Here is a 27488-nt window from a genome sequence, read left to right as displayed (position 1 = left end):
CGAGCAATAGTCAATGCGTGATAGAACTACACTATTCAGAAGGTTCAGAAGGCAGTCGCGGTCTGTGCCCCATGACCGGTGAGAGAGAATTTTTAGCAAATTCATCGCTTTGAGACACTTCAGTCGCAACTGTTTTATGTGGGGAATGAAGGAAAGTTTTTCGTCAACATATAGGCCAAGAAATTTATGTTCTTTTTTAAAGGCAAGGCTCTGGCCATTCAGTGTAATGTTGGGGTCAGGCCTGATGCCACGCTGCTTAGAGAAAAGTACACAGGTGCTCTTTCCAGAGTTAAATTTAAACCCATTGTCATCAGCCCACCTGGACAATTTGTTTACACCTAGCTGAATTTGTCGTTCACAGATGGCCAAGTTGCAAGATTTGAAGCTTATCTGGACGTCATCAACATATACAGAACAAGAAATAGTTTTTGGCAGCACGCTTTTTAAAGAGTTCATTTTGACTACAAAAAGTGTGCAACTGAGAACACCACCTTGAGGGAACCATTTTCTTGAATGTACTGCCAACACGAACTTTGAAGGTCCGTTCAGACAAGTAACTTCGAATTGTGCTCAACATGTCTCCTGTGATGCCAAGAGAGAAGAGGTCGCGGATGATACCATAGCACCAAGTGGTATCATATGCTTTTTCAAGATCGAAAAAGACAGATAAACAATGTTGTTTATGTACAAAGGCATCCCTTGCATAAGACTCAAAGGCAATGAGCTGATCAGCTGTTAATCACCCAGCTCTAAAACCAGCTTGGTTTTGATAAAGAAGACTATTGTATTCAAGGAAATGGAGAAGGCGACGATTTACCATTTTCTCAAAAAGCTTGCATAGACAGCTGGTTAGTGCGATAGGCCGATAACTAGCAGCAAGTGTGGGTTTTTTTCCGGGTTTTAATATTGGGATGATGATCGCTTCCTTCCATGCTTTAGGAAAGCGTCCTGTGGCCCATACTTTATTATACAGGTAGAGTAGGGTTTCAACAGTGTTCACATGCAGATGCCTGAGCATTCCATATGTGATCCTGTCAGGACCTAGTGCTGTGTTACCACGTGTCTAGTGCAATCTTCAGCTCCTGCATGGTGAATGCCTCCTGAGGATGGCCTTTTATCATGTATGTGCTTCCTCTCCTCTCTTGCCTTGTGCCGCAAAAAGGAATCTGTATAGTGTGCTGAGCTGAATATGTATTCAAAGTGTTGCCCTAGTGTGTCTGCTCGATGTTCAAGAGAGTCACCACTGGTGCTGACAAGGGGCGTTGGGATTGTGCTATATCCTTTAAGTGCTCTTATCCTGTTGTGAACTTTGTGTGCGTCAGAATAGGAGTTCACTGAAGAAAGGAATGATGACCAGCTTTCTCGCTTGGAGATGCGTCGAATACGCCTGCCATTTGCCTTTGCACGCTTAAAGGCTATTAGGTTTTCGGCTGTGGGGTATCGGCGTAGTTTCTACCATGCCCTGTTTTGAGTTTCACGAGCAGTCTTACATTCTGCATTCCACCAGGGTCTTCGTTTATTTCGTGGCTTACTCGACGTCTGTGGAATGTATTTTTCTGCTGCCTCTATGATGTGCAGCGTGATTAAGCGTTGAGTTTCATCAACGCCTAAGTCAGTAACTGATGAACTGGCCAATGATGAGTGTTCCCTGAACATCTTCCAGTTGGCTGCATTTTCTTTGAATTTTCTGGGATTCGAAACATTTTCATTTCCGTTCCCAGTATATTTTATTAAGATCGGAAAATGGTCACTTCCGTATAGATTGTTAATGACAGTCCACTCTGTAGCTGCCAGGAACATCGAGGAAGCCAATGGCTAGATCTATGGATGTGTAAGAGTTATAAGCTAGAGTTATAAGCTATATTGTAGTAAGTTGGCTGTTTCGTGTTTAGTAAGCATGATCCCGAGGACAATAAGAATTTTTCGATTAGAACACCTCGGGAGTCCGTTCTTGTACATCCCCATAATGGGTGGTGAGCATTAAAGTCTCCGACCAGCAACCAAGGTTCCGGAAGTTGATCAATCAATTTTTCAAAACTTTCGCTACTTAAGTTGGAGCAAATACAGGGAACATACCGTAGTTATTTTGCCATAAACTAAGCTTCTGATTGCCACTGCCTCTAAGTCTGTGTTGAGTGAGATCTTTCGAGAGGGGATTGATTTTTGTGTTACAATGGCAACGCCACCAGAGGAGTGAGAGCTGCCTTGCCTGTCGTTCCTGAATACATTATATTGCTTAAGGAAATTTGAGTCTGCTGGTTTTAAATGGGTTTCTTGCAGACAAAGTATGTTTGGGTGATAGTCCGCAAGAATTTCATATATATCATCTAAATTTTTAAAGAGTCCTCGGCAGTTCCAATAAATGAGGGGCGCCATAATTAGAAGTTATTTAAGGGACAAGTTTAAATTTAGGTTTGTAGGTCCTTGGGACTGTTATTGGGACTTTTCCCTTTCTTTTTCGCTCCAGTGAGCTTTGCCGCCTAGGCAGCTGGGGTGAAGAAGTTGTGTCTATCGCATCTTCAGATGCGGTGGACGACTGTGCAGAAAGCACAGGATTGTCAGTTTTAGGCCTCGACTCATGGGTCGAGGCCTTTGGGCCGGCTGACCTGGGGGTCCGCGCAGCCAGCTTTGCGGGTGGCAGTGGAGTAGCGCTAGCTGACTCCACCGAGGGCGCAGGTGGCGCTGCCCTGGAAGAACTGTGTGCTTCCTGGGCAGGTGCCGACGACCGCTGTGATGCCGCGCCCTGCTGCGTCACAACGGAGTAGTGTGGCTTTTGAGGAAGAGAAAGCCGCTTTCGTGCCTCTCCGTGAGATGTTTTCGGTGACTTTCAGTGTAATTATTTCTTTTTCTTTTTTCCAGTATGGGCATGAGCGTGAATAAGCTGGGTGGTTACCTTCACAGTTTGAGCAGACAAGCAGCTGTTCTTCGCAGTTGTCTGTAGGGTGTTCGTGCGAGGCACACTTTGCACATGTGAGTTGGCCACGGCAACTCTGAGAGCCATGGCCATATTTCTGACATTTGAAGCAACGGCGTGGGTTAGGGATGTAGGGCCTCAGTTTTATCTTTGTGTAGCCTACTTCGACAGATTCTGGGAGAGTGCTTGCAGCAAAGGTGAGTACAATGTGCTTTGTTTCTATCTCTTTGTTATCTCGTCTGATCCTTATCCGGTAAACATCTGTGACATTTTGTTCCTTCAGGCCTTCAAGAAGTTCTTGTTCACTCACGTACCTAAGGTCATCATCAGAGATGACTCCTCGGGCAGTGTTTAGTGATCGGTGCAGGCTAATCTGTACCGGTATTTCTCCAAATGATTCGACTGCACTTAGCTTCTGATACTGATGATTGTATATTAATTCTAGTAGCAGGTCACCGTTTCCAAGTTTCTTTATCTTATAGCCCTGGCCAATGGCCTCAGTCAACGTTCGAGAAACAACAAATGGGGACACAAGTCGTGCAGTGATTTCCTCGTGGTCACTGTGGACCACGTGGAAACGAGGAAAGTTGTTTATGTTCTTTGAGAAGAACATGGTGGTCTCGGTGCGCCCCCTTTCAGAAGGGTACGATCGGGGTTAAGGAGTTTAGATGCCATAAAAATAGTATTGTGCGGCTGCAGTGCCAGCCACCCACCATGGAGCCCAACGAGGGGACGGGACAGAAATTGTCAATTCCTGCCCACGCCAGCTGTACACCATAACTATAACCCAATATGGCGTAACTCAGGGTAGCTAGCCACACAAGGTTAACCCTCGCCGCCTGGAAGTAGGAAGAAATGAAGAAGGTAAGAGAGGACAGGACAGTTCTAAGAAAGAAAATAGGAAAGTGAAAGATGGAGGGGAGAACAGGAAAAGGCGACTGCCGATTTCCCCCGGGTGGGTCAGCCCGGAGGTGCCGTCTATGGGAAGCGTGGGCCAAAGTGGTGTGTTGCCTCCGCCGAGGGGCCTTAAAGGTCCAAACACTCGGCATCAGCTCAACTACCAGGATCCCCTTTTCCCCAGACACGGCGATGCCACGCATGGCTAAGCGTGGGTGCTAGGGTCTGTGGTGTCGCACAGTACACGCAAACACCTGCTTTAACAGGTGCGCCCTGCGGGGACTATCTGATCACTATCGCACGCAGTGATAAGAATGCCACTGCAGTAAGCTATGTGGGTTTTTTACACTCTGGAATGAACGAAGCTACTTATAGCTTATGGTAGAGGCCTTCTCCTTTGCGCGCCATAAAAACCGGCCGAACCCACCAGCGCGGCTGTCTGCGCTGGCGCCGCTCCCGTTTCCTTTTTAGGATCAGTAGGAGCAGCGTTCTGATCAGAAACAACACAGCTTTTCTGTTCCTGCAAACTGCCGGCATGATGAGAAGAGATGCGATCTGGCGAATCGGCACGCAATGAAATAGTTCCGCTCGACGTCGCCCCTGGCCGTACTTCCGCACCACACTATCTGATCTGTACCGACTGACCGAGTGTCGATGGCGCTGCGTGCTATGACTGCTAAACGAAAAAAAAAAAAAAAAATTTGTGTACACAGTACATTACGCGCATTTGAAAACAATTTTAGTGCTCAAATTACTGTCTCAAAACTTTTGACAGTGTTACTGTTTCAAGTAACACCGTAGCGCGTGCCGGCGCATGCCAGCGCAACTGTTTGGAGGTGGAGGCCTCTTTCGACGCCCGCCGCGATGCCAGCATCGAAATGTAGAGATGAAAATACAAAACAAGACATTGGAAGAGAGGAATTAAAGAGTTCACAAGGTGACAGTGTTAACTGTTCGGGGTGGTACGGTCCAATCAGAGACCGGCGTCAGGCCATCGATGTCAGCTCGCCTGAGTGCTTCCTCAATGGACCGGACAGTTTGCAACACACTCATGCCCCCCTGGCTGATGGACCACACGCAAGCACGGTTAGCAAGCACACCCCCACCACTTCCCGAGTCTCGATCCCGGATGAAGTATGACCAGACGCCTAGCACTGTATGCCCACAGCATCCCTCTTTCCCGCTGCCGTCTCCAAACAGCCAGAGGCCCCGGATGGACGAATCAGCAGCTGTGGTAAAGCGTAAACTTCCCAGCTGAAACGTCTTGCCCCATGCCGCTGGCTACCCTCGCAGACACTTTTGCATTCTGGGAACCGCTGCTTTCTTGGAGTCGGGAGCCGGACAGTGGGGGATGGGGGACTGAATTTGTGATACGGCGTCCTCGGTGCTGGCTTCAACTACCGTGTCTGGCAGTCGCAAAGGGGGTAAATTCAGCTTCACAAGCATGCAGTCTAGGTCAAGCATCAGACTGCTAGCGATATTGATGCAGATTGTTCCATTATTCAGGCAGAAACCGAGACAGCCAATAAGGGGATCCCAGATCAAGTGACACCTGCCGTGGTAAGCAGCAAGATGTGGATGTGCCCTACATGGTGCGATTTTGGCATCAGTGCTAATGGAAAATGGTTGCATTCATGCACAAGCTTTGACATACAAAAATATGTATGGCCCCGCTGCGGTGGTTAAGTGGTTACGGGCCTGCTCACGCTCGCATATGCTCAGCGCACTTTGTTGCATCTGACTATGCACCGTCGCTGAGCAGATTAAGAAGCAGACGCAGCATCTCATCAATACTGCTGTGTCTATTTTTGGCTCACATTCCAGCGAAGACACGGTAAGGATTTTCTCTTTTCCTTTCTAAATGGTTACGATCTTGGCATCAGAGAAATCGCGTCAGAAAGCTCATGCTCAGCACATGACAACGCTCGGAGCAGCTAGACAGTATGATAAATAATGCAAAGTAGACGTTACTAAGTGCAGTCTAATGTAACTTTTTTTTTAAATGAAAGTAGTGCTTTATGACTAAGTGGATACCGTAGCTGAAGTGTAGGTCATGGAGGTGGATCTCTGCAGCTCCAAGGATCACTTGTGGGGTAGCCTATTAGGCGCAATGAGGAGCGTACTGCTTACACTACGCTTGTCAAGCGGAAACACTAGTTTCAAAACGTAAGCCAGGAGCCGCCTGTTTGCAACCTGTGGAAGCAAATTACTGAAACCGCAGCTTGTCTTCCTTTCATAAGCACAGGGAGGAATAGTTAGTTATATGTGGTTTTATGGCACATAAGCTATCATGTGACAAACACAAGGTTAGATGATCTGTCAGATGTTTAGGGCTATGATACTTATATTTGATTTAAAACATATGCTTTCGTCAGAAATGTGCAAACAGTAGAAAAATTGACAAACGCTTGTTCTAAAAGTAATGCAGGGTGAAATGATGTGTTCCTTGTAAAATACAGTAAAATACTTTTTCCTGTGTTCTTATATCAGTAACTGTGAGCTACTGTCCACACATTTCATACACAGGTTTGTCTTTGTTAGTAGGAAGTTACGGGTGATGTGTGTGTGACCTATGCGTAGGCGACATAAAATTATCTCAATGAATCGCTTCTGATGATGACATGATTGCCATTTTTCTAAAATGGGCTTTATGGAGTGAAGCTTGTTTTCTGCTTCACTTTCCCAAGCAGCCTGCCATTTATCTCTTAATTTCTTGCGTACTAACTTCATACATTCTCTGTGTGGTGTGTCTATTCGTTCTGGTTGGTTGGTTGGTTCATAGGAAGGGAAAGGCGCAGTATCTGTCACACTTGCTCTGTGGACACCTGAACCGCGCCGTAAGGGAAGGGATGAAGGTGGGAGTGAAAGTGGATAGAGAGAAAGGGGGGCCGTAGTGGAGGGCTACGGAGTAATTTCGACCACCTGGGGATCTTTAACGTGCGCTGACATCACACAGCACACGGACGCCACTTCGTTTCGCCTCCACCGAAACGCAGTTGCCCATTTTTTGCTTGCACAGCACATATATTTGCTTGTCCATTACCCCCACCAATCCCAATGACTGGGTACCCAGCAGAATTTTATAGTGTCTTCGTGCTGTGATCTATATTATTCATTGCACTCTTCACGCACATTTTTCATTCACTCAGGCCCTCGTATATCTTTTTTATGGCTTTGAAAGTCGCAGTGTTTATATCATGATTTTCTTGTGCAGGTTGAGGACCGCAGCATATTTTTGAGTGGTCATGCCAGCCTGTTCAGTGGTGCCAATGTATCAAAGGTCTTAAATATTCAAGGGTAACTAGAATGTGCATGTAACCTGGACATATGTGATCCTCAGTATCATGTAAGTATGGACAACACAGCAGGCTTCACTTGTTGAAGCATTGAGGAACAACCGCCTTCATTTGCTTGGAGATGGATAATGCGATTGACCAGGACACTCTGCAAAGTACTTGACACAGCTTCATGAATGCTGAAACAGCCAAGGTTGTTCACTTTGTACAAGTCGAAGTTGAAGAGGTAAGAAGGCTGTTGTTTACATGTTGTTCATACTGTAGTCAAAATGCTTGATGAAACTTATTTGTTGCATGCTGAATGAAGTCACCAGATGTGAAGTCGAGCCCACAAATGGAATGGGCAGGCTTTGTGCAAGGGCTGAATGATTGAAAAGGATGAACCTCGTGGTTGCGACATTGACGACCGACAGGCATCCTGGCATAAGGAAATATATGCGTGAAGCAAAACAATCATCAAACACGAGCTAAACAGCTGGCATGTTGTCAAAGGTTTGTATGTAAAATTGCATTTTGCTTATAGATGTGTTATTACAAATCTACTCTACCTTGGGGGATTCCCCTATATATCTGACCGTTATGTTCTGGGTTTTGAACATGTTAAACTAGCCATCAGAGGAGTCTGCACATAAGCTGCTACAATTAGCACTGCTAGTTGATGAGCATTTTTTTATGCAAAATATTATTATAAACAAAAAGGACGTGAATGAGACCCAATTAACAAACAGTCCAGTCGTTGGAACAAAGTTAACAAAAGCTTGCTTCTCTGTTGCATAACCATTCTTTGATTTAAACCAAAGTATGATACCTTTAGACTTATCAGTGCACTGAGAAAAGGATGCGTGCTGTTCTGTAATCATGGATTTTCAATTTTTATTTCAAGGATCAACGCACGCGTCGTTCAGCTCCTGATGGAGATTAGAGCCGATATCAGAGTTGAAGGGAAATCATGTCGCTACGCTTCAGGACTGCCTCAAAGATGAGCTGGCCCCCCTGTATTCCATGGAAGAGCTGGAAAACCTGGAGGACAGCCGTAAGGATGACGACAAAAAATCTCTCATGGTAAGCCAAGCTTCGGACTGCTTGTGCCATATAGCACAAGCGATTTCTCCAAGTTTTTTCTGTTTTCTTTGCAAGCATTGCATGGTTGTGAAATCAGCAATGATCACCTGCTGCTTCCTCGGTTTGTCTGTAAATTCAATATTTTTGGGTAGCATGGAGCTTGCTGCAAGTAGTGCAGTCCAGCAGTGGGTATTATGTTTAGAATTTAAAAGATGGCAGCATGCCGAGGTGGAAATTGATAAAATGAAAACAGCCTTGTACATGATAAACATGACATGTCTATGTGCTTATAAAAGTTCATAATTTTTCCTACCAAAGGCTTATGATTTGTGCCATATTGGTTTTCAGATCAAGAGGCTCGCATTGATTGGGGGCCAAAATGCTGATGAGGCAACACGCCTGATTCTTAAAACGTTAATCAAAACTGCGGTTGCCTTGGCTTTTTACCTTTGAAGGGCGAAGGCACAGGCGTGCCTTCAAGCAGCTGAAGCTGTATCGATTGTAGGCGAGTTTTTGATGCCAAGTTTGTTTGGCCTTACTTACACCTTGTGATGTTTCTGTTCCCTTGTGTTCTCTTTTAGCATTGTTTTTAACTCGCCCGATTTACTTTTGCCAGAGTACTTCAATGCTTCTGGTCATGAAACTCCCACTAGAGTTTCATATGTCAGAACTTAAATGCACTGAGCCACCTTCATTTTCATGCCATATTTACATTTAAATGTTTAAAAGTTTTCAGAATTGTTTGAGTTGATATTAGAGTGTGTTCGAGCATGTAGTTTCCAAATGACTTTCACTTCCCATCAGGCAGTTGTGAGATGAGACAGTGAAAATGTATGCTTGGTTTTATTGGGTGTTATGGCGCAAAAGCGACGAAGGCTATGCTGCGCCAAACACAAGGTTCAAACTGATGATAGATGTTAAAATGGCATCGTGATTGTTATAGTTTGTTTAAAAAGTTGACATCTTTAAGGAACTTAAAAATCGCCGCAGAATTAGGAAGTGCTTGTTCACCTAAAAGGAGCATGGGGTGTAATGGGATGTGTTCTTTATAAAATACTGTAAAATATTTTTTCCTTAGATCTAGTTCTGAACAGGCAATTAAGATGTGGTTAACTGTGAGTTCATCACCACACCTTTCACAGAGTAGTTTGTCTTGTTTTGTCAGCAAGACAAACCGCGGTGTGTCCGATGGGTAAGCGACATAAAATTCTCTAAAACGTTCCTAATGTCTACAGGATTTCCATTCAGATAAAAAGGAGTTTACGAAATGTAATTTGTTGCTCACTTGTTCATTCCATGTAGCTTGCCATTTAGCTCTTAATTCACTGTATAACAGCTTTAAACAATCCCTATGTAGCATACTCCTGTAATTTGGCCAAATCGGGCTTATGCAGCACATCATCTGCTCTCTCATTGCCCTCAATTCCACCATGGCTAGGGAGCCAGCAGAACTTTATTTTTTTCGAGCAGTGATTTTACCAATGTTATGTATTAGGGTTCCTAATAAAGGTTGTTGAGCATTTTTGTGTTGTATTGGTGTAGATTATGCTGTTGTTGTTCTTCTTGGCTATCTCCTCTACGGCGACGCATACAGCATAGCATTTGGGGGTGAAAACCGAAGCGCACTCCGGCAGTCGTACTATTGCTTTACTGGTGCCTTGAGCTACTGCACTTCCTACGTGTACTTCTGTTTTTGAGCCGTCTGTATAATATTGGGTGTGGGCATATTTTTCTTGGACTGCAAGGAATTCTTGTATGCTCCTGTGGTGTTTTCACTTGCTCATTTACAGAAAAATAAAAGTCGCATAATGCAGGGAGGTTGTACCATGGGGGTAGAGGGTCGTCATTTATTGGTGCAATGTCAGGTAAAACATCAAGCAAGTTTAGCTCTTTGCATTGTATTTATTGGGTTTAGTTGACACTGTTGACAGTACCACAATAGGATTTAATGCTCATTGGGCAAAAAAACTTAACATTTTGACAGCCAAAGTCCCCCGAATGGTCAAGGTGACATTCGAAGACATCAAATTGTCTACAGCAGGGGATACCTCCAAAGAGTTCGATCGATTGATCAAATTTAACGTGATGCACAATTGTTCATTTACCTCCGATGATGTTAAAACATGGACAGAATGTATATCACACAATCCATTTTTGGAGAGATGCACTCTAATTGGAATCCAAGCTAGCGACGAAATGCAAGCACTCTTGGTGTTAAATAATCCAACATTGGGAATGCTAATCGTGAGACCCCCACCACTGTCGGCTCATTGTGATAGACACGTCTGTATCATCATAGTAGGCCATTTATATTAGGCAATATATTGAAGATTGCAATGTATACGTGGGAGTTTGACTTTTTTTGTATGGTGCACATGCAAATGGCATACAAAAAATGCAAGGTGCAATGTGATCCCGAAATGAAGACAAATGCACTGAGGGAATTACATTACCATGCATACAAAATTGCAACTTTCTACCTCGGACAAAACGTACCTTGCATGTATGATTTTCACCATGAGGAGGTTAAATATAGCAAGCCCATTAATTACCCCGGGGATGTTGCATTTCTGGAAATTTATAAATTGCACAACTTTATTGTCATGTCCACACACAAGGTTTTTCAGGAAGCTGTGGCTCAGTGGTTTGGAAATGTTAGTTTGAAGGAGGCGAAGATACAGATCACCAAATACACAATTACAGCCATGCGGCGGGTGATTAATGACCATCAAATGGCATGGAATATTTACGTGAACACAATACCACTGTCCATGTGTATGTTTTTGCGTGAAATCGCGCCTCAAGACGAAGCATTTTATTGTTACTTGTATATAGAATGTATGAGCGCTGTACTTGAATATAATGTATGTGTGTTGTACGTGATATATATTGTATGTGCATTTATAATGTATATGTTGTACGTATATGCCATGTGTATCTAATATAATGTGATTCAAGAAACGAACATTGACCGTCACTGGTGTATATCATTATTATACTAAAATATACTGTATAATGGAAGTAACTTTGCACAATACCAATTCCGAAGGAATCACCCCACCAGAAATTATGAATTACTCCGTTGCTACTACTACGGAATCTGCGAATTTTCAACCTTATTGTTATAACGTACGAAGAAGACTGAAAAGATTATTTTGTATCTAGACATTTTTGCGAAATGTTGCCAAAACTGTCCGAACTAATAACTAATCATATACTCCCATCGTTAAGCATCGACGATTATAATTCGGAAGAAGACTTGTTTGACGAATATAGCAAATTTATAAAAAATGTTATAAGTGGATACACTGTACACACACGCATTGAAAAGTGAAACCAGCAATGCCCAGCTACATGTAATTTTACGATTTATGGCCTGGTTTAGCGCTAATGTCATAACGAAAAAGCATCTAAAACACATTATAGATCTTAAAAATGATACCGACGACAGCGAGTCGGATATTGACATTAACACGGATAACATTGAATGTGAATCGTGTCTATCGGATGGAAATGAAAGCGACAACAAGATATCGAAGATTTTATTGATGATGAACACACCAAGCCCTTACACATTGAAAATACAGAAACAATACAACCAACGAAAACGCAACAAGAGGACTTCGTAAATATTGTGTAATTTAAATATTTTATTCAAACTGATCTTTTCCTTTCAATAACACGTGGCGGGGGCGTCACTTCGAGGTAATGCTCGCCATTACGCAATGGGGAAGGGGCATAATTTCATTCTTGGCATTACGCATTAATACCGACCGCGTGACTCACCCACAGCTGATAACATGCAGCGATAGCAGGCGATGGTGCTGGTGCCGGTTCGAGTGGGGGGCGTATTGCTGCAGCGCGGTGCACTGAGATAACACACGTCTTATAAGGCGAGCACCAGCGCTCGAATGCCTCAGTCTCGCTCGGAATACCAGTCGCTGCTACGCCTGCCGGTCATTCATCCACGCACTGTATCGGCGCCGCTGCTTGATCTGCCAATTTGAGTCACCACGCATAAGTGCTACTACATTCTACCACTGAAATTCTTAACATTCTTAGTAAGGTGTTAGCATAACGCGATTCTATTGTGGTTGAATTATACACTCTCGTCATTAGCCTCGTGCTGCTATGTGGTGTATTCTTCGTAATTATCCAACTAGTGCAATTCTTGGTAGAGTGTCATCTACTGCATTATTCATATGTCAGCTTACGCGTAATTATAACCACGCAGAATATTGGATCAGGACATCATGGATCCATCGCAGACAACAGTCACAGAGTCGGTGTCCTCTGACGAAGTTGTGTGAGTATTCATATTATTACGGGTAATTGTAGTATATATCTCTAATATATCACTATATCCTGCATGCAGGCCATGTTCACAGGTTGCTACGACTTCGCATACACTCATAAAGCGGTCGGACACAGTCCTGGCATCAGACACACAGGAATGTACAGAGCGGTGGCCATCATCCCCCGAGTTCCACACATCGGGGGAATCTTTGATGGTTCTCGAAATGCCGCCGCCGATAGTTATATCGGACACATCTTTGACGTCGCCATATGATGTACAGGACGTGCGGGGTAAACGACGTAAGCGCTCTGCCAGTGGGGGTAGTCAGTCCCTGCCAAAATTGCTGAAAGCAACTGATTCAGACAGTGATTTCAGTTCATGAGAACTATTCTGTGAAAGTGATGAATCGCACAGCCCCTTTCAATGCGACCAGCCAGACCCCACCCCAATTACTCCCGATATCCTCGGATGATAGCCCCATGACGCCCATTAAGAGAAAAATCCAAAAATTGTACAATGAAATTCAAACTGCAAGGGCTTTAGGTTCAGACGCAGTCTATGGGGAACGGGTGAATTGAATTGGTTCACAGGAAGGGATATGCAACAAATTCAAGATTCTCAAACATTGGAACCGGGAGAAATATTTGACATGCTTGACTTAACATCGGTGGAATCTTTCAACAGAGTCAATAATCTATTAAACAAAGAACGCGAACGACTACTGAACGACCCCGATGATGACATGTCTGAAGACCCATTGGAAGGACTAATGGTGATAAATCCGGTTATTGCATCGCAGGAACCTGAGGCGATACCAGGTCCGTCCAGACTGCGTTCTCTTGAGCGATAGATTGTGTTGCTATCAAGTTATGTGTATATTTAGTGTTGTATGTTAGTTATATGATTGGGATGATCATAACGTATGTATATTAAATTGTATATATGTTATGTGAGTGCTGGTTTGCCTCATACAAGGTGTAATGTTCGCTGTTGTGATCGTTGTTGATTGTTGTTATTATCAATAAAAAGTCAAACGCATCCACTGCTCTTCCCTCCAGCCAACAATGTTTGCTTGCGTGGTACCTACCCGAGCAACTTGTGGCACATTCTTGGATTGACACTAACACGTATACACAAGCGGTGACACAACATATACACAGCAATGGCAGTCTGCAAGTGCATCGATCTCAATTGTAATTCAATTGTATAGGAAAACATGAAATGGTAATAATAATAACAATAATAACATCGTAAATATGCATGAACACGCGAAACGAAGTAAAAAGCGTTCCAGGGGAGAAATACCCACCATTTCAACAGGGACGCGTAAATTCCTGCCCAATTTATTGGGAATCCACACCCAGATACGTTTATTATATCAAACTGATAATAAATTAGACAGAATTTACTCTCGGGAGATTCAAGAAGAAAGTCAACATGATAGTCAAAAGGAGAGCCAACCGGAAGAACGACGTAATATCGAAAATGTGATTCAGGATATGTATAATTCGAGGGCAATTGTAAATAGGTATATAGGCGATAAAGTACACGAGAGTTGCCACGTTGGACGAATGTTTTCAATTTAAAATAGAAGTCACACGTTTGATTTATATTCGTAAATAAAACAAGTAATTAGTAATGAACACTATATTGACGGCACACAGGCATGTTTAACATTACGCCCTTTGAATATGCACTGTACCTCAGAGGCTACGATGTCATTTGCTTTGCTTGGTGTGCTTTTTGGCATTCATCGCACCACAGCATCAGAAATTTTCAAGACTAGTGTGGTAATCTTGGCTGCAATCATGAAAAATGCAGTGTTTTGGCCAAGTAAGGAAGCTGTCGTGGATAATTTGACTGTGTACTTCAAGGAATACTCGAGTGTAAGGGCTGTGTTATATTGCACAGAGATACCGCTTTAAAGACCGAAAGGTATGGAGTCCCAGCTGTTGACGTACAGCTGGTACAAAGGCATGTACACAGCTAAAATTTTAATCTGCGAGACCCGAGGAGGCCACATTAGTTATGTAAGTGAAGCTTATGGTGGCCGGGCATCTGATTCCCACGTAACAAAAGAAAGAAAGATACTAGAAAGGTTGCTGCCGTCAATTGATGGTGTCATGGTGGATAAAGAGTTCCTGATAAACTCTGCCTCGAGCATCACATCACACTGGTGCATCCTCCGTTCCTGCGCAAGAGAAAGCAACTTGAAAAACATGAAGCTGAGAAAAATCAAAGCATAGCAGCTGCTCGTGTTCATGTTGAGCGTGCAATCCAGCGTATGAGAGCCTTTCAGATTTTGACAGGGAATTTGGGCACTGAGCTTTTCGCTTACATTGATGATATTGTACAAGTTATTGCTGGAATTGTGAACCTCTCTAAACCAATATTCAGTGACGACAAGTTTTTGGCGTCATAGAAAAGTGTAGCAAAGTTTATGGGCAATGTGTTATAGCAGTACTTTCTATACATGATGTTTCCTAGGGCTGATTAGTTTGCCTCAACCCAGTAACGGACTTTTCTTTTTTTCAAATATTTTCTGAAGTGAGCTTGACATTGTATTGTATTGTATTGGGTTTTTTTGGCGCATAAGCAACTGAGGCTATCATGCGCCAAGAGCAAGGTTAAAATCTGTTCTTGTTTGAAAAGGGGAAAAAGGTTCGTTAAAGTTTACAGTTTATTCAGAACGTCTGCTTCTTTTAAAAAACTAAGAACACATGTTAAGTTTATTATTGCTCTTTCTCCTAAAAGTAATTTGGGATGAAAAGGGATGGCGCGATCATAAAAAATAGTGAAACGCTTTCTCCGTAGTGTCTCTAGTTTTGGGCATGTAATCAGGATGTGGTTGACTGTGAGCACTTCTCCGCATTCTCCGCACGTAGGCTTATCTTGTTTCATTAGTAAAAAGTTATGTGTGAGATGTGTGTGCCCGATATGCAGACGGCATACTGTAACCTCCATGAAGCGTTCCTGACGAGTGCTTGTTTCCCATTCTTCTATTATGGGCTTTATGAGGTGCAATTTATTACTTTCTTGGTTATTCCATATAGACTGCCATATATCCTTTTGTTTTCGTTTAATTAACTTTATGCAATCCTTATAAGGTATGTTTACTTTCTCTATTTCTTTCCTGCCTGCTTGAGCAGCACACACGTCCACTCTCTCATTTCCTTCAATGCCCATGTGGCTTGGAACCCAACAGAATATTATGTTATGTCCTTGGGTTGCGATCTTTATTACATCGTGTATTATGTTACCGAGTAATGGCATGACTGCATTTCTGGAGTTTAAAGCTGTGAGTACACTCAGTGAATTTTTATAAATAACACTGTTCTCGGTGCCCTCGTACACAATTTTTGCTACAGCTACCAGCTTTTTGTGAATATTGTTCGGGAGGGGCAAGTTGTGACAATCGGGTAACAGATGTGTTTTTTCCGTGTCCTTATTCTGAGAACATAAGCGCATGTGAGTGCATTTTGTCTGTCTTTCAGTGAAGGCTCGTTCGTTTCCACATAAAGGCAGCTAGTGCCAGTGCTGACTAAGGAGACCTGGAAGTCCGTGTGTGGTTTATTCTCGTCAACCACATGCAGAATAAGCACAATGACCAACTTCAGCCATGAAAGTGGTTTCGTCCAGTTGTTCTTCGTATTCTAAATTCAATCAAGATGATGTTGACGATACTGGATGGCTAACTTGCTTGTTATAAACAAAACAGATGGTTAGTTTACATGTTGGAATGCATCATGAAAAATTCAATTACTATTCTCTGCATTTGTTTTACATTCACAATGTGCAAAAAGGCAGAAAAATGAAACCTTGAGATATAGACTAATTTCAAACATTTATTACTTGTCATGCTGTTGAAGTCTTAATATGTGTTGTCAACAGAGACGCCACGAACTTTCGGGCCGCAGATGGAATGCGCGCAGACCTTCTCCGGGCTCCCGCCTAGGGCTCGACCAGGAGTGCTCTCGGGTTAATCAGCCGTTCCGACCTCGGACATCTGGTGGGAGAGCGTGTGCCGAGAGGGACCGAATGGACCCTTTTCGGGCAGTGTGTGTTTTGTACGCCGTGCGAGTGAGTGCTGTCAAACGAAGGGACAATAAATCTGTTCCGTTGTTTTGTTTTAACGACTGTGTCAACTACAGTAAATTTCTCAGAAGTGGGATTGCAACCAGCTACTTTCGACGGGTGCCTCTGACGTTCTTCGACTACGAAAAGCCACGATGATGCTACGTTCGAAGGCAACGAATGGAGAACCAGAGGGCGAGGTATCACGACCAGCTCACTCAACGAATGACGACAGCGTACAGAACGAATACGCAGCACGACAAACTGGCCAAAGCAAGGCGCTGCAACATCAGTGAAGCGGCATGCATGAGTATGTCATCACTGGACTCAACGACGAAGATCTGGTGCGGACCCTCAGCGTTCGAGACTACGCAATGAGTTGCTCCAGTGTATGAAACTGCTCTGCGACCGAACGGGCACCATGAAGCAGATAAAACCTAAAACGCTCCATCAGCCATTGGATGCTCGACGTTCACGCCACGTCCAAGAGGGCAACGACTGCGTAGCGGCAACTGCTCAACGTCTACCTCACACCAGGGGCGAATCGGCAAAGGCACCCGGTCGGAAATACAATGAAAAAGGCGAGCAGCTTTGTTTTAACCTTCATACGGACATTTTTCGGAAGCATGCACAAAACCTCAACGCAAACCGCGATGCACGAATTGTGGAAACTGAGGCCGCAAGACGAAAGATTGCTATTCGAAGAAAGGCTTGACAACTAGCAACAGGACGAAACCAGCTGTCCTTGCACAAGAGAGCAACAATACAGTGGGCAGCATGGTGCCAAGTACTTCATGAGTGCCAACGTGAACGGGAAGCCGATTAAGGCATACGTCGACATGGGAAGCCAATGCATAACAATGCGGGAAAGCAAACCGGAAAACTGGTGGTGTAAGCATATATGTGAAGAATGTGATTCGAGCCATCGAAATGCCTACCTTTGCTGTTATCAAAAGGAAAGTCGTGTTGTGTACGACTGCTACAGACTGCTATATACCTACAAGTTGTCTATATGTCCCTCAAAGATACAGTGGAAGACGTTAAATAAGTTGTGGCAAGTGCTATACCAAGTCAAACAAGTGATGACCTGTGTGTGGCTGCTGGTGACTTTAATTGTCCACCGTCTACACTTGGAAAAAACAAATGCACTTCTCTCGGCTTGTTTCTGAGAACTGTAATGTGGCAAGAAACTGGCGGGCTTTGGTCTTTGCTACCTCCTAGAACCACTTGTGCTGGAAATGCTCTGGTTTGTCCTTCGCGCCTCGAAGTGCCTGTCTTGCCGGAGGAGCCCTTCCTCGGATGCTTGACTTGTTTATGAGTGTCGACAAGCACAGCTGCTATTCTTTTCCCATTCGTGAGTCCATGAAAATCGCTAAAAACCCCCAACCGCTGTACTTAAACCAACAATCCCATTGTCTCACATCATGTCCCTGGATTGAACATTGTATTTTCTCCATCAAGAGTTGGCAGTGTGCATAAAATGTACTGACCTCTTTCAGTTCAAACCGAACTTTTTAAAATTCTTTCGGCATACCTTTATCAGTGTTTATCGGTTCAAACCGAAAAGTCCAACCGCTACTCATAACTGTAGTCACCTTGGAACGTAATTTTCTTTTTGTTTTGAGCAAATCCTTCAGTTTTATAACTGCATCTATTGTCACAGTACGTGCTGGTCATTAGTAAGTCATTTAAGATGTCGCAGGTGCCGGTTATTGTTTTTGTGAAATGGGTGTTGTAGATATGCATGCATGTGTTTTCTCTCTTCTTTCCTATCGCATTTTTCCACTTTTCACACTCGGCACTGTTTTCATTGTCTTTTTCTGATTTTTTTTCTGTGCAGCAAGCCAAAAGCATTTGCTATAGTTCGTTTTCCACTAGAAAACAGTGTGACTGCAGTGCCTGTCATCTGGCTCAATGAAAGCCACACATAGTGCCAGTGTCTACAGACAAGTGCTGATGTTCTCCGCATGGCAGAAGACCAGATCGATCCAGCATGTACTGGTGGAGAATAGCAATGCTACCTGTATGCAACGAGCTGTGAGTAATTATACTCGAGACATCGTTTAGCATGCATTTACCGTTAAGTGATCTCATTGAATCACTGCCATATTCGGAGTCTGCTGCTGTGCGAAGCTTAGTGTTCCTCAAAAAGATTTTTGGATGTGCTATAGTCGGATTAACCTCAATCTCACAGTGAAAAATGCCCCCTCAAAGCAGCCCCTCTAGGCAATGGGATAGACTGATTTTCAAAATTCGATGGTTAATCCAGTCACCTCTCATCTGCTGCAACCTTTGTTGCCTACCTGCTGTACTTATAAAAGGAGCTCTATCTTCTGCCATAGCCTCCAAGACCAGGAAGATTGGATATGGCAAGGTACAGGGAAGTTAAGCCACGGCCGGTCTCAAGGGAGAGTGCGCGCTCTTTCCTATGGCCTTCTCAATCACCGCGGAATCAATGGGAGCTTTTCTCCTTGAGTTACGCTCTCCACTGCCACAAGGAAGTGCGACCTGCTCGCTCCGCATCTGCTTCAGCGGCGGCGAGTGGCTTTTGCCAGGTTTTGCGCTGTCTCCCGCGGGTTTCATGGTGAGTGCAGCATCGATATGAAAGAAAGAACACAGAAGGAACAGGCTTCAGCGGCATGTCGTCAGCGCACACGTGAACGGAGTCTTATATAAAGGCAAGCATATGACTTATATTGCAGCACTGTTGTTCATTTTAATCCGAATGTTTCTCAAGCTGGTACAAGAATAGGAATGAAGAATTGAATGAGCTGTGATCGCATCAAAGCTTCTTTAAGGCTTAGATGACAGTGACTCTGGAAAGTAAGGATTATGTCCTGATGGAACGACATACTAGATGCGAGAGCCGCAACTCCAGCACTTGACGCATAGTCAAGACTGACGTTTCATCTAGCTGGGAGCAAAATCATCGACACCTAAGAAATCATTTCTGCTCTGCCACAATCAGTAACCGAGGAACTGAAGAAAGTGACGGCACCTACTGTACCATACCATTCACCCACTGTCACATATTCCGGCTTAGCTAAAATCGCTGGCTACATTGTTAAGTTAATCCACTTGTGCTATCCTTCTTGAAACTATGGAAAGCAGCAGCCCCATGCACACTTTTCTATGGGGACAAGACTTTAGTGGACTGCATTCCGAATCCAGAGTTTGTGGATTAGAGCTTAGACAATCTTTCTTTTTTTGTTTTGAAAAACCTGTCGTGCACCTACCACACACAAATGTTCTCGAAGTACTTCAAATCCTGATTCAACCATCACTTGCAAGAACTCACCATTGCTCAGTTGCCCGCGGAAGGAATTGACAACAGCCATGCTATAAGGTCCGCTTCTTTGATATCTGAAAGATTTCTCAGAATCTTTCAAGTCAGTTATGCCTGGCAAGAAAGTGACAGACAGGAACGACAAGCCAGCTCCTTATGTGCAAAAAAAAAGGAAGATTTTGAGATCAATTTTCTAGCCGTAGGTCGCATTTTGCTGGGTCATCATGACGGTTTTTTGTTTATTGTGTGGTTTAGAGTGGCTTGGCTTGGGTATTTATACTGCGTGTTCTTTCAATAACCTTCAGTTGCAAGTCAGCGCCTATTCTGTTTGCTTCTTAATCTTCGTCCTAGTTTCATTATGTAGTAAATGTGTACATTGAACGACAATATTTTTGTTGTTTGCTGCTCTTTTTAATTATGCATAACTGTTTATGCCCATCAACACCTCTTATGTCTATAATACATGTGCGTAAGTCGCGAGACTACACATACAGCTCCTGTCTTTTAACAGACTGAAAGGCACACCACATAGCCTAGCTGGTACGTTTATTTTTGTAGAAAATTTAGGGCAAAAAGTGTTGTGATAACTGTACCCGAAGCTTCATTCAACCGTGCGCGGCCGTTCTAGAAGGTGCGCGCGTATTATTGACTGTATTCCTCATACAAGGAAAGTCTTATATGCCGATTACGGCGTCCATGTATAAACCATAAGGGTGATCGGTTGCAACTGGTGCGGGCGGAGCGAAGAGCGAACGCACATTTCCTTGCGCGCGAACGGCAGTAGCAGAGGCGCAGCAGTGGGCGGGTGGCGACCCCACCGAAGCACGGCAGGAGGTGGAAACAGACCCGATTGGAGAGGCCGTAAGAGAAGCGCGCTCTCCCTCGACATTGATATTTGTTTCTTTTGTAAGTCCTTATTATTTATAGTGCTATTTTCTGGCTTCGGGCCAGCTTGGGGTGAAACGTCCTCATTGCAGCTTATTTAGCAGTATGAGTTTGAGACCCCAGATATCTAACGTAGGTACAAGAATTTAACCTTAACCTTGTGGGGACCGCGTCAGCCACATTCAAAGTTCCCGAGGCTACCGATGCACCGCCGCTTAACCCTTCCCTCTCCTCGCTCGTTCCCGGGATAACCGGTCCCGCGCGAGGGCATAAAGGAAGGCACACGCAGTCGCCTCACCAACCCGCGGATCGCTTCCTGCCCATCCAGACGACGACCCTGATGACCTCCCGCACCACCATGGACTTCCGGACATGAGATTAAAATGTTTATTACACGGCCCGCTGTGTGTTTGTCTTGCGTATCCCTCGGGCAGAGGAATCGCCCACCTCAGGTGTGATTTTTATTTTGAGACTGGTCGTATAACACCTGTAAGCTTTGGAAGTGCTTGTATCACAGGAATAACAAGCTTTTGGAGTGCCACTCTTGAAAAAGTGTATTTCACTGTCAATCACTGTGCTCATATTTGAACGGTCAATACATTTGTTGCATACAGCAGCCGTAAAAACTCAGTGAAAAGGGTGTGTCACCGCTTCGACACCATGTGGCAGGTCACAAGCTGCAGTCTGATGTGGATGGTCTGCATTTCCAAAGTTCAGACCTGGCAACTTCAATTCCTGTTATGGGCATAGATTTTCTTTTCACCAGTCAGAAAGGTGGAAAAACCTGTTTCTAAATTGAGGGCATTTATTCTCTAGGGGGCGGGTGTGCATCGAGACTGAAAAGTTGTAAATTCGATGTTCACAGGAAATATGTTTCATATTGTGGGATGTTGACTTTTATGCTTCAATTGTACCCAACTAGCAGCGTTCATACATGGGGGTGAAAAGTACTCTTGCCACTCTATTAGTACATTGTTTTGTTACTTATTTGGTGCTAGTGACTCGCAACGTTTTTTATGCAGGAACAACCTGCTGAAATGACAACAGCAACAGGGTGTGAGGATATGCATAATGATCACAGTTACAGCAGACCTGAACTTCACATGGCCAACTAAGCAGCAGCTGTTTGCATCAATATTAGAACACGACTGTGTCTTTTATACTGGACTAGCTGAGATTGACTTCCAGAACTTAAGTGCAGCAATAAAAGTAGTAAGAGAAGGTATTCACAGTGCTGTCTTATGAAGACCAGCTGCTCCTCACCCTCACGCAACTGCGCCTTGGCCTTCTCTATGGGCACTTGGCCAGAATACTTCAGATATAAGTGGGAAGTGTTTTCAACACTTTAAAGCCCATGCTGACATTGCTCTACATTGACAGTGGCAATGAAATCGCCACATGCATTGTGGACTGCTCAGAGCTTAACCTACAGCGGCCGAAACAACTGATGGCAAGGCACAGACCTAGAGTAGTTATAAGGCACATAGTGGTATAAAATTTCTCATCGTCATAGCACCAGATAGGTATATAATGTTTGTATCACCTCGGAACAATGAACTTGGCGCGGCAGTGCAATCCGACCTCCACCAAAACGCATGTAGCATCTCTCGAGGACCAAGTTTGCAGTCCGAGGACAAGCGGCTCGGTGGGCCCAATGAAGCCAAATTCAATGCTTTACCATTCAGCGTCTTCCAGAGACCAGGTTCCTGGAATGAGGACTGCGGACTCACCGTTGACCACGAAGCTGACTTTGGCGCCTCGGCCAGCACCTTCTACTCAGTCAGTATTCCGCTCTAGGCACAGCGGACTTGGAAGCTCAAGACAACCTTGTCACATGGAAAAAACTTACGACAGCATCGACAGAGGAATATTTGAGACTCTTAATCGTGTTAATCCACATGCAGTTGGTTGCCACGAGCTGTGAGTAATTATATTCGAGACATCGTTTAGCATGCATTTACCGTTAAGTGATCTCATTGAATCACTGCCATATTCTGAGTCTGCTGCTGTGCGAAGCTCAGCATACCTCAAGATTTTTGGGTGTGCTATAGTTGGATTTACCTCAATCTCACAGTGAAAAATGCCCTTCAAAGCAGCCCCTCTAGGCAATGGGATAGACTGATTTTCAAAATTCGATGGTTAATCCAGTCACCTCTCATCTGCTGCAACCTTTGTTGCCTACCTGCTGTACTTATAAAAGGAGCTTTATCTTCTGCCATGGCCTCCAAGACCAGGAAGATTGGATATGGCAAGGTACAGGGAAGTTAAGCCACGGCCGGTCTCAAGGGAGAGCGCGCGCGCTTTCTTATGGCCTTCTCAATCACCACGGAATAAATGGGAGCTTTCTCCCTGAGTTACGCTCTCCACCGCCGCAAAGGAGTGCGACCTGCTCGCTCCGCATCTGCTTCAGCGGCGGCGAGTGGCTTTTGCCTGGTTTCGCGCTGTCTCCAGCGGGTTTCGTGGTGAGTGCAGCACCGATATGAAAGAACACAGAAGGAACAGGCTTCAGTGGCATGTCATCAGCGCACACGTGGAGTCTATATAAAAAGCAACCATGACATATATTGCGGCATTGTTGTTCATTTTATTCCAAATTTTTCTGAAGCCTGTACAAGAATAGGAATAAAGAATTGAATGAGCTGTGATCATATCAAAGCTTCTTCAAGCTTCTTTCGTACGACAGTACGAAAAAATTTCGTGGGGGGGGGGGGAGGCTGAAGCCCCATAAGCCCTTTCCCTGGCTACGCCCCTGCCGAGAGCATAATTTATTGCAACTGTCAAGGGCTGCAAGAAAATTTGGATGACATATATGAAATACTTGCCGAACACCAAAAAACGCATTTAAAACTAACACACACAAGTGTCCTCAATCAGTATCTTGTATTCAGGAAAGATAGGCAAGCCAGCACTCACCCCTCTGGTGGGGTTGCCATTGTAACTCCAAAAGCAATTGCTTGTTGAAACATCTCACTTAATACAGACGTAAACGCAGTGGCAATACAAACCTTAATTTTCGTTCGTTATATGGGGTTTCATGGTGCATAAGCAACGGCGGCTGTCATGCACCAGACACAAGGTTAGATAATCTCAGATGTCTAAAGTTATGATACTTATAGTTGATTTAAAACATTGGCTTTCTTCAGAACTGCACAAACAATGGAAAAATCGACGAGCGCTTGTTTGCCTAAAAGCAATGCAAGGTGAAATGGAATGCGTTCGTTGTAAAATACAGTAAAATATTTTTTCTTGTGTTCGAGTTGTGAGCATGAAATCAAAATTGATTAACTGTGGACTCGTCACCACACATTTCACACACAGAGGAAACCTTAATTTTCGGTACAATAACAACAGTATGCTGTATATTCCACCTTATTACAGGCTATGTAGCAAAAATTTTGAAAAGCTGCAGATCAACTTCCAGAACCATGGCTGCTGGTCAGAGACTTCAATGCACACCACCCATTATGGGGATGTACAAGAACGGACTTTAGGCATCTTTGAGAAAAGGAAGATTTGCTAAAAAAAAAGTACTTTCTAGCCAGAAGTATCAAAAAGGTAAATGGGTAAACGTATTGCACAAGTTAGTTCAAGAAAATGAAAATGGCTTTTGCATGTTTGAATAAAAATGTACGAAATCTAAATGCTTTTCTGTCCCATTCTGATCGGCACGCCTGAGACTGCGCCACCTTTGTTTCAGTGAGTCGAGGCAAAAAACTTTCCATGTGGAAATGTTGCAATTGCCACAGCAACCCTGTTTGCAGGGTGTAGCCCTACTCAGGTCCTCCATTTGTTCAGCAATGCTGGAGTGGCTTACTTTAGCGGGCAAACGTATGGGTGCATACAGAGCCGCCTCTTATTTCCAGCAGTGCAAAAGGTGTGTAGATTTCTGAGCTGAACCTGTGGAGAATTTTTGCACGCATTGCTCAAAAATTGTGACCAAACAAAAACCAAAAAGAACTGAAAATTTTCTTTTTTATTGCAAGCATGTCACAAAGCATATGGCATTGTTTTGTTACCCAGTGTGTGGCAAGGGGACCAAGAGGCAGTGCTTGATGCACTGAGAGAGGCAGAGGGATAAAACTTTATGGGACAGCCGAGCAGACTCCCCAGGTTATAGTGCTAAATATGGTACATACTCCTTGCTAGAAACATCTGCAAATAAAATCGTCATGTCCAGCTTGTGCAAGTGAGAGCAAATTCTCTTAAGCACCTATCCATTCGTCACACTATAATTTTTCTGACATGTTAAGACAACTTGTCAGCTTAACTGGTGTCTGTTCAGTCTAGCTGGAATGTAGGAAAATGAGAGGCTCAATATGGGATACACACAAAGGCAGGCAACAGCTGCTCATGCTAAGCAAAGCATAATGGGTTTTCTCTGTAGTGCTGATTAATTTGAAGTAATGTAATCATAGAGAGAATTGATTAAAGTATGAGAAAAAACAGCCAGGTATGATCGGAAACCACGTATATCATATTTATTACTTTAGAAAATGTGGTGTTGTAAGTGTGGCAGATATATGCTAATATGTTGATGTCCTATATTTCTGACTGGAATCTCTGGAACGTTTGGAATCAGGCTAGTAAGTATGGAATGAGGTTAGTGTATACATTTAAAAAAAAAATGTGCACCATACTGCGGTTCACTATAAGTTCTTTTTCATGGCGGCCTTCAAAACAGATAACATACAATTGTCTGCCACGAATTGTTTGCGAAAAGAAAATGCCTTGGTGGGCTAGCTGCCACAGCATATTAGTGAAGTTGCCTGCAGTGTCAACCTGGAGTTGAAGAGGAGCCTAAGAGGTCGTTGGGCTCTTTGGATAGCCATGGCATTGCAATCAACGAAATAGTGACATACCATCATCTTCAGGTACGGTAGTACCTTAGGACTGACCGGGCAAAGAAAACTCATCGCATTGATACATGTCATATGAGCAAAGCTGGCACTTAACAAAAAAAAAAAAAGAAAAAATGTGCTTTCTTGCTTTAAGTGTCCTATGTCCTCTTATCAGGGCTGAGGAAAAAGCTTCTCGCTACCTCAGATTCCCCAAATTGTGATCTGATTGGGCTTTGGACCAAATCCATAATTAATCATCTTTATTTTGCAGCTAGTGCCGGGGCTGGAGACCTGGCAGTCCATATGTGGTTGATTTTCCACAACAATGTGCAGATTGAGCACCATGGCCAACTGGAGCCATGAAAATGGTTTCATCCAGTTGCTCTTAGTATTCTAAACTAAATGAAGATGATACTGGATGGCTAACTTGCTTATAATAAATTAAACAGATGGTTAGTTTACATGTTGGAATGCTTCATGAAAGATTCATTCACTATTCTCTGAATTTGTTTTACATTCATAATGTTCAAAAAGGCGGAGAGAAAAGTAACATTGAGATATAGAATAATTTCAAACATTATTACTTGACATGGTGTTGAAGTCTTAATTTGCTTGAGCATTTCTTGTATTTTATCTGGGGCGTAAATTTTACGGTTATAAATGAACCTATGCAGAGGCACACCCAGGGGTGGAAGCAGGCTCGAGCATTTTGGAGCAGCTTTGGGAGCAGTAATAGAGCCATTTTGGAGCAGCTTTGGAGCAACGAAATGAGTTTTGGAGCATGTTTCCAAACTCCTTTGATAATTGTCGTTTTATTTTGTTTTGAAATATAAAATCCCCCATCTGATTCCTTTTTATGCAAGTTCAATGCCTTTCCAACTTTGCACTCCTTTTTGACAAGACAAACGACCAAAGCATGTAAAGATACATAAAGCAGGCTGACTTTAGCAACAACATGGAAGAGACTAGCAGCATACAGAACACTTGCTGGTGCACTTCATAACCGAACACCCATTCTGGCCTGAAGTGCTCGCCTTTTATGACTTGATAGATTCAAATGTAGAGTATATCATTAGATGCGCTTAAGCAATGGCGCTAATTTGTAGTTTAGATTAACGGGCACATTTCCGTTCTCTATCTTGTGCATATCAATTCTGATCGCACCCCTATGCTGATAAATTCCTGATGAGCACTAGACAGTAGTGCTTTTAGAAAAGATAGATGGCACTGAAGGGTAACCTTCATCCTTCAGCTTTTTTTTTTTTTTTATTTCACTGCCTGTTGCCAATAGTTCATTATTCTTTTCTACATGCGTTATATCTTTGCCCCTGTCGCTGTGACATTGTTCCTGTTTTCTGCTAAACTTGACGGCAGAACATCAAGGCAGCTAGTTTGGAGGAGTTTTGGAGCAATATTGCATTTTGGAGCAGAATGGAGCGACTCGAGCAGCACTTTCACCTCTGCACACCACTCAGATATGAAGACAGAAATGTAAGTTGGTTTTTGTGGTAATGCAAGCTTCCTAGCAGTTTCTTGCTACTCAGACCTGTTTCGTTTTTATTGCACATATTGTTTCAGACTCGGATGCACTCAACAGACTTTGTCGCCTCCTGCACTGCAAGTGTCTGCTGAATGACATTCGGCAGTTATCACCCCACCGGCAAACATTTGGTGTGGAGTCGTTCCATGCAGTTATCACTTGGTTTGCACCAAAGGCCTTTTCATACAATGAAATGCAAGCAAGGTAGATCTATTCAATCAAGGTCCAACTGCCTTTCAGACCGTGGCCTCATGAAAGTGGGCCACATATGTCCCCTGAGTGCAATAGGCACTCTTAAAAAGGTGCACAAAAACAACTGCTGGCTTATTAAGGAGAAAAAAGTATTCCACTGAAATGAAGGAGGCTGTCCTCTAACCAATAGGTTTACCATTTAAACCA

At 43.6% G+C, this 27488-nt stretch overlaps 1 protein-coding gene and 1 pseudogene across 2 annotated transcripts in view; one reads left to right on the top strand and one right to left on the bottom strand.

Moving 5' to 3' along the window:
* Positions 1-27488, bottom strand: part of LOC146177045 (uncharacterized) — a 107614-nt gene that overhangs the window by 16758 nt on the left and 63368 nt on the right. The window lies entirely within an intron of this gene.
* LOC146177046 (uncharacterized) lies at positions 14182-15013 on the top strand (annotated as a pseudogene).

Source organism: Amblyomma maculatum, chromosome 10, assembly GCF_055883805.1.
Source record: "Amblyomma maculatum isolate TAMU_Amacu chromosome 10, ASM5588380v1, whole genome shotgun sequence".
Lineage (NCBI taxonomy): Eukaryota > Metazoa > Arthropoda > Arachnida > Ixodida > Ixodidae > Amblyomma > Amblyomma maculatum.
Note: the sequence above shows the minus strand (reverse complement) of the source record. Positions and strands in the feature narration are given on the sequence as shown.